Source organism: Dipodomys ordii, unplaced genomic scaffold (assembly GCF_000151885.1).
Source record: "Dipodomys ordii isolate 6190 unplaced genomic scaffold, Dord_2.0 Scaffold30, whole genome shotgun sequence".
Lineage (NCBI taxonomy): Eukaryota > Metazoa > Chordata > Mammalia > Rodentia > Heteromyidae > Dipodomys > Dipodomys ordii.
This window is the reverse complement of record NW_012267246.1, coordinates 11,541,346-11,558,952: the sequence shown is the minus strand read 5'-3', so window position 1 is coordinate 11,558,952 and position 17,607 is coordinate 11,541,346. Positions and strand designations below refer to the sequence as shown.

The window sequence follows — 17,607 nt, the reverse complement described above, 5'->3', positions numbered from 1 at the left end:
CTTTTTTACTCAAGCCTGGCATTCTACCACTTGAATCACAAATCCAAATCTACCTTTCTGTTGGTTTGTTAGAGATAAATCTCAGGACTTGGCTGCCAGGATTGACTTCAAAGTGAGATCCGCAAATCCTCTAATCTCGTGAGTGCCAAGTTGAACATATATTAATTTTGAACTTTAATAATTAGGGAGGTTAAGGTTTATTTGCTATTATGCAAAAATCTGATACCAGTGACAGCATGTAAGTTCGCTTCCCAGACACAATAATGTCCTATGTCCATCTTAGGCAATGCAAAATTATAGCACTGTAGATTTCATGACCCCCATGCAACTTGGGCCAACAATGAAGAAGTGATTTCACGGCCCTCAGAGAAGGCAGACTGTATTCCCCTTGTTCAAGATGAATTGGCCACTTTAATACAGTGTTTGAGGGGAGAAAAGGGAGTGAGAGTCTCTTTGTTTAAGTTATGTTTTGGTGTTCTGGGGTAGCGAGTACAGAAAGCAAGCTTGAAGACTTAGCTCATTCTGTGTATGCATTTTCTTTTGCAATGCCTCCCAGCGTCCATTTAACCTTCGGGGCGTGATTTCAAGTTCATTCCTGAAGCTGATTGGCTACAGTGCTTGGTGGGTGTGTCCAACTTAAGTTGCCTTTAGGGAGGTGGCCAAAGCTGAGCTTGGGAACAGGACTGTGGGTTCCCTGTTTATGTGAATTCACAGAGTAATCAATTTTGTTCCCCCTCTCTTCCTCGGCTGTCAGCTGACCTGAGGATTAGTTTCATAGGAAGGATTCTTTCTTTAGAATAATATGGAGCGACTTCTTTTCCAGGGGCACCAGGTTAGTAGTAACCTTTTGAACTTTCTGTTGCTTCAGTCAGATTTTTCTCCTGTACTGAGGTGAGGGTGTGTAATGTGAGTTGTTGATCCTGTGGGGGATGGGGTGTGTTTCTCCTTGTGACGTTGTTTGACAATATTTCCTGCAAGAGGAGGCCAAGAGGTACTATCATACAAGGGTTGGATGTTTATCTAGAGCGTTTGTATTTGCTGGTAAACATTTTCAGTTCCTTTTTGGGAATTCCTCGCTATGCTTGCTCCCATTAGGTTTTCTAGGGGTGACTATGATTTTCTACACGGATGGTTTGATTGGATCCCACACCACAGCCTGTCTGATGCACGGTTTTCCCTTGGGCCTACCCCTGAGAGTTCTGTCAGGATATCACTTAAACGTTTGCTTTTGAAAAGTCTGGCACTTTTCCAGAATGTCTCCTAAAATATCCGCAGTGTAAGCAATTGGGAGGGGAGGGCAGGTGGGTTCAGAATGGAATTCCTTTCTCAGCCTGTCAGTTTCTATCCAGGAGGGATTCCTTATAATACAAGGTTGCCCGAAGAGGAAATAACAGCCGTCAAAGTGCAGCATGACTTGTAAAAAGTGAAAACATCATTAATAGTAATAAAGAAATGAAGCCAATAAAATTATGTTCAGGGAAGCTCCCTTCCTTGATTTCTTTAAATTAAGATCTAGAGAACAATTTTGCCATTGTTAATTTGTCACCAGTGAAATCTGCCATGAGATTGTTCAATAAGAATGGTCAATTTGACCGTGTACCAACATTTGTAATGCTTTATAAAATACAGCTTTACTTCAGGGAGGGTACCAGTAATTTAATATATGGCAATGTGCTTTTGTACTCACCACTGAGAAAAACAGTACATATGAAAAGGATGGTCCCTTCATGTTCGCCTTGGGTTTAAAAAAAATGGAGTGACAGAAGACTGAAATAAACATGAAATCAAGAAAGAACAAAACAAACAGAAACCACACCAAGGTGCTAAAGCTTAAGGATCCCATTTCCATTCTGTACTGAAGGTGAAGTTGTAAAGTTCTGGCTACCATCCCCATCAGGACCAAAAAGTTGTACTTTAGACCTTTAAAATACAATTGCTCAGATGTATCATTGTCCCCTACCTCTGCATATATTTTCTGTAACTGCTACATGATTTTAGTTTTCTCAAAAGAGTTTACAATGGTTGTTCTGACTTTGCTGGGCTTTAAATATATAATGCATATATAGTTACCACATGTATCTCTGCTATTATGTGATTAGTGATTACAAAGTGCTACTACTTTAAATCTTTATTAAGGAGAACCTTTGTTATCCTGGTTATAGCTGCCTGATGATTTTTGGTGTGTATTTACTGGCTTGAACTCAAGTCAGGGCAATGTCCTTGGATGTTTATGCTCAAGGCTGCTACTCTATCATTTAAGCCACACTTCCACTTCTGGCTTTTTGCTGATCAGTTGAGCAAAGAGTGTCTAATAGATTTCCTGCCTTGGCTGGCTTTGAACTTTGAAATCCTTAGATTTCATCCTCCTGAATAGCTAGGATTACAGATGTGAGGCACTGGCAATTTGCTGATCTGATGATTTTTTTTTCTACCATTTGAGCCACAGTGCCACTTCCGGCTTTTTCTGCTTATGTGGTGCTGAGGAATTGAACCCAGGGCCTCATGTATGCAAAGCAAGCACTACCCCTGAGACATCTTCCCAACCCCAATCTGATGATTTTAAAGAAAAATTGCTTGTTCATCCTATGGAAAAAAATATTAAAAGGTTCAAATAAACTCACTTGTGTACAGAGATCTGTTTCCCTGTTTCCAAGTGCTTCAGAGAATTAGTAACGAAGCAAACAACAATGTGACGAAGAATAGAATAAAGAGGAAAGTACCTAAAATTTGGAATGTAGGGGTTTTTCCACAGAATATGCACATGAAAATCAGTTTTTTCTCAACATGAGGAGGGGGGAAAAGACTAAGTGGAGGGTCTTAGAGGTCTGTAAATCTTGCTAACATGTCTAAAGGAATCTAGATTGTTCTCAATGTTCAGTTTGGAGCATGCACTGTACTTGCTCGCCTGGTTGTCACCTTTACATCTCTGCTTCTGGCTCAATTCAAGCAAAGACCAGCCTTTTGCTCTGTCTATACCATCGAAGTTCAAGTTGAGCTTGGCTCTGATTAATTTTTATCCAGCATGCCTTCTGTCGACATTCAAGATACTCCAGCTATCTCGTGCATCTTGGATGATTTATGAACCTAGCTGATGTCCCAGAGACCTGGGTGACAATTTTCTTTCCAAATGGTTATGACTTTCAAAGGTGGAGACAAAGCCTTAGGCCAATTGTCACTCCTGAAACACTGGGAAAAAATTGGATGGTGGTAGAAGATAGGCCACCAATAAAGAAGTGAGCTATGATATTAGAAGTGGATTTTCTGACTGCTAAACCTTGAGAGAGTTTCCTCTGATCACCTGGTTCCGTTCACACCTCAAGTCAATCCCATTTGTATAATCCTGAATGTTGTAGTACACCCTTTAGAAGGCGAAGGCCCTTGACCTTCCGTTTATGTACTTACAGATTTATTCAGTGACTATCAGGCTCAGTTCTGCCTTTTTCCCTTCTAACCCTGTTGTTCTTGTCTTTAAGCCTTTCACTTGACCTACATATCTGCAGGGTGCAAGGATCTTATGCTTGCATATCAGAAAGTAGGGTGGGAGAGGGGAGTGCAATGCCATCCATCCCTAAAATCCACTGTTCTCATAGTGATGATGGCTAACTTTCCATTTTCCAGAAGGATTACAAATGCTGAGGAATGAATCATTTTCTTGGAGTTCAATGGACCACTCTGCACTTCCCAGTTCCTTGTGTCATTCTGAGGAACCCAATTTAATTTTGACCTAGCTTGTCTGGAGGAGATGGTGGAAAAGCAGTAGAGTAGCTGTGATAGCAAAAATAGTGATCACTCTAAAGGAATTTCCTAGAGCAGCCACTATTCTAAGCATCTTACTGAATCCTCAGAATAACCCCAAGAGTTTGTCTATACTATCTCCATTTGCAAGTTGAAGAATTGTCTCAGAACAGGCAAGACACTTGATCCAGCTAGGAAGCCACAGCAATAGCATCAAGGAGGGCTGTGGTCAGAGAAAACCCATAAGTGTGCCTTTTTTGAATGTATAATCCAGCCAGGAGCCAGGTGGCTCACTCCTGTAGTCCTAGCTACTCAGGAGACTGAGATCTGAGGATCACCATTTGAAAGCAGCCTGAGCAGAAAAATCTGTGGGACTCTTTATCTCCAGTTAACCAGCAAAAAGCTAGAAGTGGAGGTGTGGATCAAATGGTAGAGTACTAGTTTTCAGCAAAAAAAAGTGAAGCAAGAGCATGAGGCCTCAATTCAAACCCCACTACCAACACACACAAATAGAATGTAAAACCCAATATTTATCATGAATGAGAAGCAGCCATGTGAACACTGATGTCTGTGCCAGCTTTCCTTCCAAAGGCTCTTCCATGAATGCCCTGTCAACCTATAGGCTTGTCCCGCATGTCCTCAAGTCCTTTCTCTATGGGAGGGAATGAGTGAGTTTGGGTTCTGCCTCCTTCTTGTTCTGCTGGTGACCAATGACCAGAACCTGGTGACCAATCACAGAATATAGAGGTTGTCTGTGGCAGGTGGATGAGACCAGCACTGTCCCTTCCAGGCAGAGAGTAAGTGACCACTTATTGTGCTCTGCCACCTAAAGCTGTCTTGAGAACTTTTTAAGGTCAGCATAATAGAACCACCAAAAGTAGGAACGTGGATTTTCTGATTGTTTTGTTTTTCTGTACTCTTCCTTGCTGCCTAGAATGACTTCCTGCTGATAATCCAAACTCTGGAATTTTTTTTTTTCAGTGTTTCTGGGTCTGGTAATTGTGTCAGGACTTTCTTAAGCTCTGTGGAGAGTTAAGATTATGAGACAAAAGAAATGTATCCTATAAAAACAGAAATACACATTTGAAAAATATTGAGCGAGGGCTGGGAAGGGGGCTCAGTGGTAGAGCACTTGCCTTGCATGCCTGAGGCCCTGGGTTCGATTCCTCAGCACCACATAAGCAAAAAAGAAAAAAACCGGAAGTGGCACTGTGGCTTAAGTGGTAGAGTGCTATCCTTGAGCTGAAGAGCTGAGGGACAGCATCCAGGCCCAGAGTTCAGGCCCCATGACCGGACCAAAAAAAAAAAAAAACAAAAAGAAAAGAAAAAGAAAAATATTGAGCAAATAACCTATACTACATATGGCTAGGGCATAAATATGTGACAAATAGGTGTAGAAAATTTAAAAATATGTGACAATTTAGTGCAGGCAGATTAAGAGATCTAAGTTAAAAATAATATAATGAAGGAAAGAAAATAAACATAATGAAGGAAAGAAAATAAATCAAATAGTAAAAATTCTGATCTTTGGACAGGAAAGCATTTTCATTTCCCAAAATTAACAGAGAAAATAACAGAAGAAAAGAGTTCTGAGATCTGAGGTTTCTCAGTTTGAAAAGGTACAGAAATGTGCATTGAAGCATAATATTATTGTGAAATATGGCAGTTAAAGCATACCGTATCAAAAGAAAATCACATGATAAATCATTATAATGTTTTTGAAAATGTGTAGTAGAAGAAAATGGTGATGGTAGGTATTTAAGTTAAGATTCTGGAGATAACTATTTTTTAAAATCACCTTACTGAGTGTTTACACCTGTCTGTATAGTGCTTAAAAAAGCCAGAGAAAGAATTATACTCTTAAAGTAATTAGGGTTAGTGGACTATTTTCAAAAGAGGAGGGGGAACTTCTGGTTTATTTTTTCTTTATATGCTTCTCTGAATATTAGCACTTTTAAAACATGGTTTCTTTATGTTCACAAAAAATAAAAAAGAAGATAAAAGTTTCATGAAGAAAAGAAAAAGTGAACAAAATATGCTCCAAATTTAAGACTAACAATATTCATAATCATTAAGGAACAACTCTAAAAATTACCTTAAGCTTTTTGATTTTTAAAATAATATTTCATTTAAGAAGAATTTATTATTACTATTCATTAAAAATATATATAATCAGAGGTACCTAAAGGCATTACACTTTTATATTCCTCCCCTAAGTGTATCCTCCTCTGGTCCCACCATGTGTGTGAATGCCTGGAAGAATTTATTATTTTTAATAGAAAAATGAAATTAGGGCTGGGAATGTGGGTTAGTGGTAGAGTGCTTGCCTAGCATGCATGAAGCCCTGGGGTCAATTCCTCAGTACCACATACACAGAAAAAGTCGAAAGTGTCATTGTGGACCAAGTAACAGGGTGCTAGCCTTGAGCAAAAGAAGCTCAGGGATAGTGCCCAGGCCCTGAGTTCAAGCCCCAGAACTGGGGGGGGGAGAGAGAGAGAGAGAGAGAGAGAGAGAGGAGAGAGAGGGAGGGAGGGAGGGAGGAGGGAGAGAAAGAAAGAGAGAGAGAGAAGGGAGGGAGAGAGAGAGGGGGGTTAGGACTGATAGGTTAAACATATAGCAAATTATTCTTTTATAAAGGATTGGAGAATATTACTTGAAAAACAAGTATTTTGCTCAGATATACCAAGCTGTGTTATTTTTTGGCATCAAGCTTAAAAATCTCATCAAATGTTAGAGCTAATCAATTATAAGGCAGAGACAGCTTATTTAGTAAGTGATGTGGGAAAAAGCTCATTTAAACGCTTGATACATCAGTCCATGGAGAACACCTGGATGGCTTTGCAGCAAGTCCAGACCGATAACAGATTTGATGATGAGTGTACAGCAAGAACGAACCAACACATCTACCCTTGGAAGAGAGGACTGGGCATAGATAGGAAGATGGGAAGCCTCGGGCCAGTTGACCTCTCTCCTCTCCTCTCTTCTTTTCTGGACAAAGTCACTGAAGCCGACAATGCCAGCCTCCTTAAGGCGCCATTAGTGCTTGCTGGGTCCTTAGTTTGCCCTGTGCTGTTCTTGCTAATATTCCCATCTGTCCAATTTAACAGATTTTCATCATAATGAGTGAAATTATATTTTCATTCATTCTCAGTTGGTAAAATCTAAAGCTAATGTCATTCTGCCCTTACTGAATGACAGTCCATCAAGAGGTGAAAGGCTGATTTCTGCTTCCAAGGAAAACCAACCCTTCTTGCAAACTAAGTCACTCTCACGATTGTTGTTTGGACATTTTGTTCTTTGGTTCAGGCTTTTGAACACACATCTGGTTCCCATGTTTGTTTTGGAAGGCCGCAGCCACACAGAGTGACACTTGATACTGGAGCATGGAAGTTGTTTTGCTTTTAGCAGTTTTATTACTATTATATAATTTGTATATTATAAACGTAACCTCTTTAAAGTGTGCAACTCCATGGTGTTAGAGTCGTTAGCATTCTGTAACCATCACTGTAACCCATTTTTAATATTTTCACCACTGAAAAGGAATGTTTTCATTCTCTTTCTCCTCCAGCCCTAAGACCTTATTTTACTTTCTCTCTAGTTAGATTTGCCCATTCTGAACATTTCATGCAAATAGACTCAGGAAGGAGGAATCCTGGGAGTTTAACTAGGATGCTCAAGTAATATTCAGACCACTCAGGCTCTATGACCTGGTTACCCTGGTAACTGTGGTAACTCAACAGTGTTCTGAAGTAGGAGGAGACAAAGACCAAATGATCCAGAGTTGTCACCTGTTTTATTAGGTTTTGAGTTTCTAACTTTTTAGCTGTTCAAAATTTACAATAAATATGAGAGTACCTACTCATTAATGTGAGGTTATAGACTATGTTGCAAAATTGTTGGATGGACCACTGATTTTTAACTGTGGCCTTGAGTGAATTACTTGATTTCGTAAGACTCATTTTGTTTTTCTTGTGCCAGTACTGGGGCTTGAACTCAGGGCATCATGTTCTTCCTTAGCTTTTACACTCAATGCTGGGATTTTGCTACTTGAGCCTCATTTCCACTTCTGGCTTTTTCCTGATTAGTTAAAGAGTCTCTCAGATTTGTCTGCCCAGGCTGGCTTTGAACATTGAGTCTCAGAGCTCAGCCTCTGAGGATTAGAAGAGTGAGCGACCAATCCCAGCTCTGTTTTAAGAGACAATAACACAATAAAAAATAAAAATAAAAAAGAGACAATAATATTAGTGTTTACATAGAAGGCTCTCATAAGAATTAACTGAAATAATGTATATAATAGGCCCATCTCAGTGCTTTTGCATTCTAAATAGTAAGTGTATTTATTATTCACTGGAAACAAACTTTTTTAATCTCATATTTTATGACTGCATTTATGTTCTATGGATTTGAGGTTGCTTATAAAGTTATTTGTGTACTATTACATACACATATTAAATATTAGAACCAAAGACTAAAGACAATAATATCAGTAGAAAGACAAAAATTAAAGGAAATAATAAATATTAGCAATGAAAGCACATATATAGGATGGTTAGTCTTGTTTTGCATTACTGGGGATTGAACCCAGGAACTAACATAATTTAGGTAAGAACTCTATCACAGAGCTATTTCCCCAGCCCTTATGTAACATAGCTGTTCAATAAACATTTCTTTGTCATTCCTTCAGAATTGAAGGAACATGGCAATGAGAAATGGTCAGATAAAATAAAAGATGAGAGCCCCTGGCTTGGAAGAGGGCCTTTGATGTTTCTCAGCCACCCTCATAGGATGGGAGATGACAGCTCTGCTGAAAACCAGGATGATGTTGAGCTCCACACCTTAAAACAGATAATGAGATACAGATGTAGCTACTAGGCACTTCCTAAGAGCCAGTTAAGACTGGAACCCACATTGTCTCCTAAGCTATAGAGTTAGGATGCACCATTGCCTTAGTCATGAGTACTAGTTTCTCAGCTAGGTGCTGATGGCTCATGCTAGTCTATCTATAAAGCAAAGAGTATGGGTCTAAGTGTGGACTATAAATCATAAAAAATGGGTCCACATCATCAGTGGATTCATTTGGGGTCCAACAGGGCTTTGAGAGTACACCTTAGCATCTGTCCACTGTAGATGCCCTGGGAAGTTCTTCCTTGCTTGAATTTACCAGTCCTCAGGCCAACGGCCCCAATCCCAGGACCTCCAGTGTCCTAGTTCTTTTCTTTTTGGCGAGTTCCATGCTGGTGCATATCTCCGAGCCCCTTTTATTAGGAGTGGCCTCAGAGGTCCTACGTCAGTCTGGAGGACAGGTCTGAGGTGGACTTCTAAGCTGAAGTAGATATAAGGAACCACTTTCTGAGTGCAGACACAGGGTAAGGGGGGTGCTGATGGAGCACCCCTTATTTTAGGAAGCCTTGCATTTCCTGAATGGCCCAGCCAGTGAGTTCTCCTTGATTCTGAAAAGGGGTCAGAAAGGACATCATAAAGCAAAGAAATCCAACAAAGCCTTTTCTCCAAATGAGGAAGCCAAGACCCAAGAATGGAAAGACGTTGCTGTAGCCTGTACAAGGCAGAGCCGCATTCAGATCCAGCCTGACCAGGGCCCTGGGTCCTGCCATCCCCTCTGCCTCTCCTTCCCCCCAGGAGTTCCACCATGCGAAGCCCCAGGGCTCCCCACAAATGCAGGCTGTTCATCCAGGACCACGCAGCCTGCCCTTGTGTGTGGGTTTGAACGTAAAGACAGATGGCTGTATTCATCCTGGTTAGTTTTATCTCTTTAGTTGCAGGGATGAACTTTGTATATGCCCTTTTCTCTATATTTTGTTTTGTTTTAATAGTTGATCTAAGAATTAACTTTATTTATGTTAGTAGTAGCATCCATTTACTATATGAGTATAGAGATAGGGAAAAATAAATGATAGCAGATAAATGGAAATAAATGATTACAAGGGATGGGTGGTTGGAATTGAGAGTATGCTGCTGTAAGATACACACACACACACACACACACATACATATACCTTACATATATGGTGTATTTGCACAATCGAGTATCGAGTATTATTTTGCCATAAAGAAGAGTGGAGGCTGGTTTTAAAGCCTAATTTGAATGTAGATTTTCTTCTAGTCTCTCTCTCTCTCTCTCTCTTTCTCTCTCTCTCTCTCTCTCTGTGTGTGTGTGTGTGTGTGTGTGTGTGTGTGTGTATGCATGCTGGACCTGGGGCTTGAACTTGGGACCTGGATGATGTCCCTGAGCTTATTTTTTAAAGATTTTTCTTCTCTTTAAATAGCTGTACAAAGGAATCATTGTTCAGGAAAGCAGTTTGTGAATGCAATGCCTCTTGCTTACTGTCACCTCTTTCAACATTCTCCCCCATCCCTCCCAACCCACGCTTACATTATTATCTTCTAAGGGTTTCGATTCAACATATCCGTTTATGACTACAGTGCATGGGTCAATGCCACCTCCTCTTCGTTTTTTTAAAATGGCATGGTCAGATCAGAATGGTGTGTTCGTGTTTGTACACACTAGTAAATTTGCTGAGACTAGCACGTCAGTAAGTGGGCCCGCGGCACTGTGGTTGGTTTCTTGGTTATCCGTTTTAACTACTAATCTATTCCTGGATTCATGTCGGCTGTGTTGGACACGCATGCATGTTCCTTGAGTCTGTGTTCTGCAAGCCTGTGCTTTCTCTGACCAGGGTTTCTAGCAAGTTAATATGTACCTCTGCTCACAGTGGCCTCTGAACTTGGTTTCTGTAAGACTCCTTGGAGCCATAAACTTCATTCTGCTTCCCACTGGCTCCTTGACCTCAAGAATGCTCACTTCCTTCCTTTTCCTGAATTATGAAACCTTTTTTTTTTAAATGCAGTTTCTAGAAAAAGCTCTGAATCCAGAAGATAATTTTCAGTACCTGGGGGCCATCTTGAACTTTTTTCACCCGAGGTTGATGTTCTACCACTTGAGCTACAGCTCTACTTCTGGCTTTTTTGATGGTTAATTGGAGGTGAGAATCTCACAGATTTTACTGCTTGGGCTGGCTTTGAACCAAGGTCCTCAGATCTCAGCCTCCTGAATAGCAAGGACTACAGATGCAAGCCAGCTTGCATCTGGCCAGCTTATGACCCCTTTCATTTGCAAGTGTAACTTTTAGATGTGGAACTGCTAGGGTTTATAACTCTGTAAACAGGTAGAAAGTATTGGACAAAATGAACTTGGTCAGGGGTGGTTTTTGGTTCTGACTTATGGCCTTTTATGACCCTGCCTCTTGAGAGGAGGTAACTCTTCCGTCCTTTGAAGCTAAAGACATGGCCATTTTGTCTGAATAGGGCTTACCACTTAAAAAGAGAACCATCACCCTCATTGGAAAAAAAAAACACCTTCAGGTTTAAATCTAGTGTTAACTCGTTCACATAAACTTCACTGTTACATATATGCTCAAAGATAGGTTATTATTAGAAAGGGTGTAGTAACCTGGAAAAGACAAACTCCTAGATTAAAGGTAGGTAACTGACATACAGACCTGTTATCAGATGATGGGGTAGCTCTTCCAGCAGACAGGTGGTGGGAGAAGAATTATGGAAGGGGAGCCTGCCATGGTCATTGGGCCCCGTGATGACCTTGGCCAGTACCTACTGAAGGTCAGACAGACAGCAGTACACGTTAGGAACCTGCCCTCTGGAGGCCTCGCTCTATCACCCAGCAACCAAACCATGTGCACTCATTACTAATCTCTAGAAACTGCAGTTTCTGCAATGGAGACAAATAAATAATACTTGGTAGTAGTAAGAGCTCAGGGGGCACTCTTTTGTATGCTAGCACTGGGACTTGAACTCAGGGCCTCTTGCTCTTTGCTGGTGTTCTACTGCTTAAGTCACATCTCTACTTCTGGCTTCTTGGTGGTTAATTGGAAATAAGAGTCTCTTGAATTTGTCTGTTCAGTCTGAGAACTGTGATTCTCAGATCTCAGCCTCTTGAGTGGCTAGGATCCCAAGTATGAACCACAGGTGCCTGGTTCAGGATGCATTTATAAAGCATCAGCTGCCTATCTGACAGAGCAAGGTAGTTACAGAAAATTAAAAGTCAACCCTTTAATTTCATTGGCTACTTCATTGGTTTATTGGAAGTCATCTGAGTAGAGATGAGAGGTAAAGCTTCTTGTGTGTGTGTGTGTTGGTACTGTAGCTTAAACTCAGGGCCTGGGTACTATCCCTTAGAATTTTCCACTCCAGGCTGGCCCTCTACCACTAGAGGTACAGCTTCACTTCTGGCTTTTTACTGATTACTTGGAAATCACAGACTGTTTGTTGGCCTAGATTGATTTTGAGGACAGAGATAATTAGATCTCAGCCTCCTGAGTAGCTAGAATTACAGGCATGTTTTATTTGAGAGCAAGTTTTAATATGTACCCAAGGCTGTCCTTGAAGTCACTGTGTAGCTCAGGATGGTCTTGAACTTGTGATGCTGTTGTCTCAGGCTTTTTCTCAGTTAGATCTGAAATTTTGATTCTGATTCAAGGCTCTTGTGTCTACCGTGTGTCTGCGTAGTAGTTGCTTCTGCTGTTGGAGACCAATTGCAACCAAGCTCTGGGGAGATTTAACTTTAAGGGAAACAGAGTTAGTGACAGTGGACTCAGGGCCATAGCATGAACCCACATGGCTCTGACACTGGGTTCCATGTATGTGAGTGAGTTTGCTCCAGGGATGGAGATGAAAGGGCCACTCTCGTTCTGCTGCTTTATCAGTGAACTTTGCTTGAGCAACTGGAATGGGGTGGCATCGGTGGACAGGCTGGCATCACCAATATCCATTGTGGTGAGACGATCCGCCCTTCACAATCGCCTCTGGCATCTACCAGGTGATTTCAGAAGCACTCTACCTTTGCATAAACAAACTTGTTTTTCCAATACACTGAAGCATTTACATCCTGCTTTTAAAAAAAAATAACAATCATGGAGGACCTAAACATGTGTGGCTTGCAGGGACTGCTTTTTACTTTCAGATTGTTTTTGGATCCCTGTCATACAAAGGAAATGATTATGGACTCCAAATTTATTTTCTCTATAATTCTCGTGTGTGTGTGTGTGTGTGTGTGTGTGTGTGTGTGTGTGTGTATGTTGGTTCTGGGGCTTAAACTCAAGGCCTGGTCACTGACTCTGAGCTTTTTTGCTGAATGCTAGTTTTCTACCACTTGAGCTACAGCTCCACTTTAGCTTTTTTGTTCATTAATTAAAGATAAGAATCTCATGGACTTTCTTTCTCAGGCTGGCTTTGAACCTGGATCCTCAGATCTCAGTCTCCTGTGTAGCTATGGGAGCCATCAGCACTCAGCTCTTTTTCTTTTTCTTTGTGCTGGTACCAGTGCTTGAACTCAGGGCCTCAAGATCTTATTCAGCTTGCTTGCTCACAACTGGCACTCTACCACTGGAGCCATGCTTCCCAGCCTAGCTGGAGATTTTTTTGCTAGTTAATTGGAGATAGAATCTCAAGGACTTTTCTGATTAAGCTGAATTTGAACGGAGGTCCTCCAGGTCTCAGTCTGTTGAGCCACTGATATCCACCTTAATTAATTCATTCTTTTTTTTCTAGTTATTAAGTCTTGTATGCTTTTTTTTAAACTTAAAATCATTTTCTTTGTGATACATACTTTTTGTAATTTTTTAAAAAATATATTTTAAATTTGAGGACACTACTGTAGTATTGCTTTTTTTCTGCTTGTTGAGCAGAATCTCAAAATAGTGGGATTAAAAGCAATATTCAGTATGGACACAGACAGATTGCTTTTATGAGGTATTCTGACAATGCCTTTTTCCTTTATCTTTTTGCTTCTAAGCAGCAATTTATTGTTGTTATGAAAAAGGTAGGATCAGGCATGGTACCTCATGCCTGTAATCCTTGCTGCTTAGGTGGCCAAGATGAAGAGAGTGCAGGTTGTTGTAACAGGGTGAAAAGTCTGAAACTCCAACTCAACCAATGACTGGGCTTGGCGGTGCATGCCTGTTGTACCAAAAGATGTGGAAAAGCGAAATAGGATCACAGCCCAGATCATACCAGGAAACAAATTCAGAACCTACATGGAAAATAGCCAATGCAAAGAAGTGGCTGAGGCAGGAATATCTCAAGTTCAAGGCCAGCCTGAACTACATAGTAAGACCCTGTCTCAAACAAAACCAAACCCAGAACAAATCTCTCAACTATGCCCAGGTGTTACTGAGCCTGGCATACTCTTTATTGTCCTGTGATCCTTTCTCCCCACAAACTTCATACTCTGCCCTCATCCACTTGAGCTTTCTGACTTTATAGTTTGTATTGTATTGTCCAGTGTGACACAACCAAACAACCACTAAGAATTTCCTGCACAACTCAAACTCATCCGGAAACCATTGCTCCATGGTAGCAATTTCAGGAGGCAAGATTGTTTTCTATTTGTGAATGAACATCACAGGGAAAAATAACCAAGGGAAAGTGACATCACTTTTGCTATGAGGGCTTCATTTGAGCAGCCCAAACCTTTATGCTGAAAGTGGTTTAGCTCTAGGCCCCCAGGTAGGGCTGAGGATAAATATTTTACCATCACCTGCCCTTCACCTCTGCCCTGCTGTGCTACCATTGTCTTGCTGTTTGCTTACTTGCCCATCTTCCAGAAACTGCTGGCATGATAGAGTCACAAAGAAAGAAATGGGCTCAATAGCATGGAAAGATAGTGGTCTTCTTTAGCTAGGATTATAGGCATACACTACCATATGCAGACAATGTATTGTTGTTGTTGTTGTTGTTGTTGGTGGTGGTGGTGGTGTGTGTGTGTGTGTGTGTATTCGTTTGTGTGTCTGTGTCTGCCAGTACTGAAGCTTGAACTCAGGGTCTTGCACTTTCACTTGGCATTTTTGCTCAAGACTGGTGCTCTACCACTTGAGTCACACCTCAGCGTTTGGCTTTTTGGTGGTTAATCAGAAGAGTCTCACAGACGTTCCTGCCTAGGCTGGACATAAATCATTATCCTCAGATCTCAGCCTCCTGAGTAGCTAGGATTACAGATACGAACCACCAGTGCCCATCTAATCAGATCTTTTCATTCTTGTTTTATCTACTTACCAAATGGCACCTAGTGACCCAGCACCTATATGGGCTCAGCCTCTCACTCAGAATCTTTATGAGTTGGAGACAGACAGACAGAGAGATAGAGGCAGAGGCAAGCATCCTGGAACTGAGCTGGGATTTTAATCTATACTAGGAAAAGCCACAGGTGCAGTAGAGGTTGGGAGAGAGGCAATGGGAAAGGCATGAGAGATGGGAGAGGCAGGAGGGGCCACCTAGAAGGGTTGGTAGGGAATGAGGCGAATACACAAGTATGGCGAGTGATATTTAGGGGGAACGTTTCCCAAACTTCCCCCCAACCACCACACTTTCACAATGAAATAAAGTGCATGAAGTCATTTATAGGCCTGAAGTCTAGCTTGGGGCTCAGCACTACTAGTAGTTGCTCAATAAACCCTCACTGAGTGAATTACTGACATCCCCTGAGGCTGCTTGACTGGTCCTGCAGAGACCCAGCTGTCAGCTGGCGGACACACACTGGCTCTTTCCAGAGCATCAGAGCTTTGCGGCCTGTCTTTCAAATGGCATTTCTTGTTCACACAGGAGCAAACCCACGTCCTTCTGACCCTTGGGGAATGTAGCAGGAGTCAGATGTCCCCGCAGTGGCTCCAATCCTAAGCACCTTCCTGAGCAAGGACCCAAGGAGCTCTGTCCTGCCCTCATCCACGGAGCAGGGGCTGGCAGCAGCGCAACCAGAGTTGTTTATCCTGCCTGGCTGGCTGAGATTGCTCCATATTGCAGATATGGTTCAAAGCCGCCTTCAGTGCAAAGAAGCCTCCCCTGCCCGGCCCACACCAGTCTGGGCAGGTGTGGTGGTGAAGCTAGCGTTCCAGCCTCTTTTTTTCTGGGTGACTTTGGCCTCTGTTTTCTCATTGGAGGGAGTTGGACCAAATGCCAAGGCCATCCACCAAATACGGCATCCACTGGTTCCCTCCTTCCTTCTTTCCTCTCTTCCTCCCTGTCTTCTTCTTCCCTCCCTCCTCCTTTGTTCCTCCTTTCTGCCTCCCTCCCTTCTTTCCTTATTCCTCCCTTCCTCCATCCCTTCTTTCTTCATTCCTCTCTTCCTTCCTCCCTCCTTTCATCCTTCCTTTTCTTTCTTTTCTCCTTCCCTGCCTCCCTTCTCCTCCTCCTCCTTCTCCTTTTCTCCCTTCCTCCTTCTCTTCCCCCTCTTATTCCTCCCCCTCCCCCTCTGATTACTCCCCCTCTCCCTCCTCCTCCTTCTCCTTCTCCTTTTTAGTCTCCTTCTCCTCCTCCTCCTCCTCCTTCTCCTTCTTCTTCTCCTTCTTCTCCTTCCTCCTCCTTCTCCCTCCTCCTCCTCCTCCTCCTCCTCCTCCTCTTTATCCTTCTCCTCCTTTTGCTCCCCCTTACTTTCATGCTGCTATTGTGGCTTGAACTCAAAGCCCAAACCAAAGTTCCTCAGTTTTTGGTGGTTGTTGTTGTTTCATTCAAGGCTAGCACTCTACCACTTGAGCTCCACTTCTGGCTCTTTTGTTGATTACTTGGAGATGATAGTTCTCGCAGACTTTCCCTTTCAGGCTAACCTCAAACAGGATCCTCAGATCTCAGCCTCCTGCGTAGTTAGGATCATGGGCATGAGCCACCCTTGCCTGGCCACTGGTTTCTTTAATGAAAAGATTGTATTCTCAGATCTTACCCTGTCACACAGGGGTATTGAATTGAAATGCACACCTCCCCCTCCCCAAATGGAAATAGTATCCATAGATTGAGTCATTCATGTCCTTCTTCATTTCGTCTCAAGAAATACTAAGGGTCTGAGGTGGGCCATGTCAGATTTCCTTCTGAGATGGCAAGGAGTGTATAGCTCCTTGTCCAGACTCAGAGAAGCAAATGGACTGTGGTCACAGGGTATTTGTGTGCCATGAAGGGAACTGGGGAGTCTGGACACTAGTTCAAGTAATTGTCTTTCTGGGTTCTCAAGGAGCCCACAGCTCAGTGATAGCCAAGGTACAAGCAGATATCATGAGTTTAGAGATCCCTTCGCATTTGTGTACTGAGGTTTGTCACTGAGGAAGCACATCTGAGACCATTTTTCTTTTCATGTGATTGGGCAGTTGGTGCTGGTGACTGGTGGGCCTCTCCCAGTTAGGATGTCACGGTTAGCCCATCTGTTTTTAATACTGTCCATGCCTTGGGCTTCCATGTTGTTCTGATACTGGGTTAGAAGCAAGCCAGGCACCAGTGGCTCATGCCTGTAATCCTAGCAGGGGGTCGAGATCTGAGGATCAAAGTTCAAAGCCAACCTGAGCAAAAAAGCCTGTGAGATTCTTATCTCCAGTTAACTAGCAAAGAGCCTGAAGTGGAGGTATTCAAATGGTAGAGCAAAAATACCAAGTGAAAACACCATGTTTTGAGTTTAAGCCTTGATAACAGTGAAACAGAGAGAGAGAGAAAGAGAGAGAGACAGACAGATAGAGACAGAGAGACAGACAGAGAGACAGAGAGACAGAAACAAGAGGAGCAAATGATATTAGAAATGTTGAAATGAAAATTTTGAATCTCTACAGTTCCTTGATCATAAATTTTCTGGCCAAAAGTTACCTTGACTTCTGTAAAGAATATATATATATATATACACACACACACACACACACACACACACACACATATATAGTCATTCTTGTTGTTGAATTCAGGGCCTGGGCGCTGTCCCTGAGCTCTTTTTCATCAAGGCTAGCACTCTACCACTTTGAGTCACAGCTCCACTTCTGGATTTCTGGTGGTTAATGGAAATTAGAGTTTTACAGACTTTCTTGCCTGAACTGG

General features: G+C 42.1%; 1 protein-coding gene across 1 annotated transcript in view; it reads left to right on the top strand.

Annotated features, from left to right (window-relative positions):
- Positions 1–698: 698 nt before the first annotated feature.
- Positions 699–17,607, top strand: part of Pld1 (phospholipase D1, phosphatidylcholine-specific) — a 140,495-nt gene continuing 123,586 nt past the window's right edge. The window contains exon 1 of the mRNA XM_013016155.1: positions 699–832. The gene's annotated coding sequence lies outside the window, so the exon portion shown is untranslated. The remainder of the gene's footprint in view (positions 833–17,607) is intronic.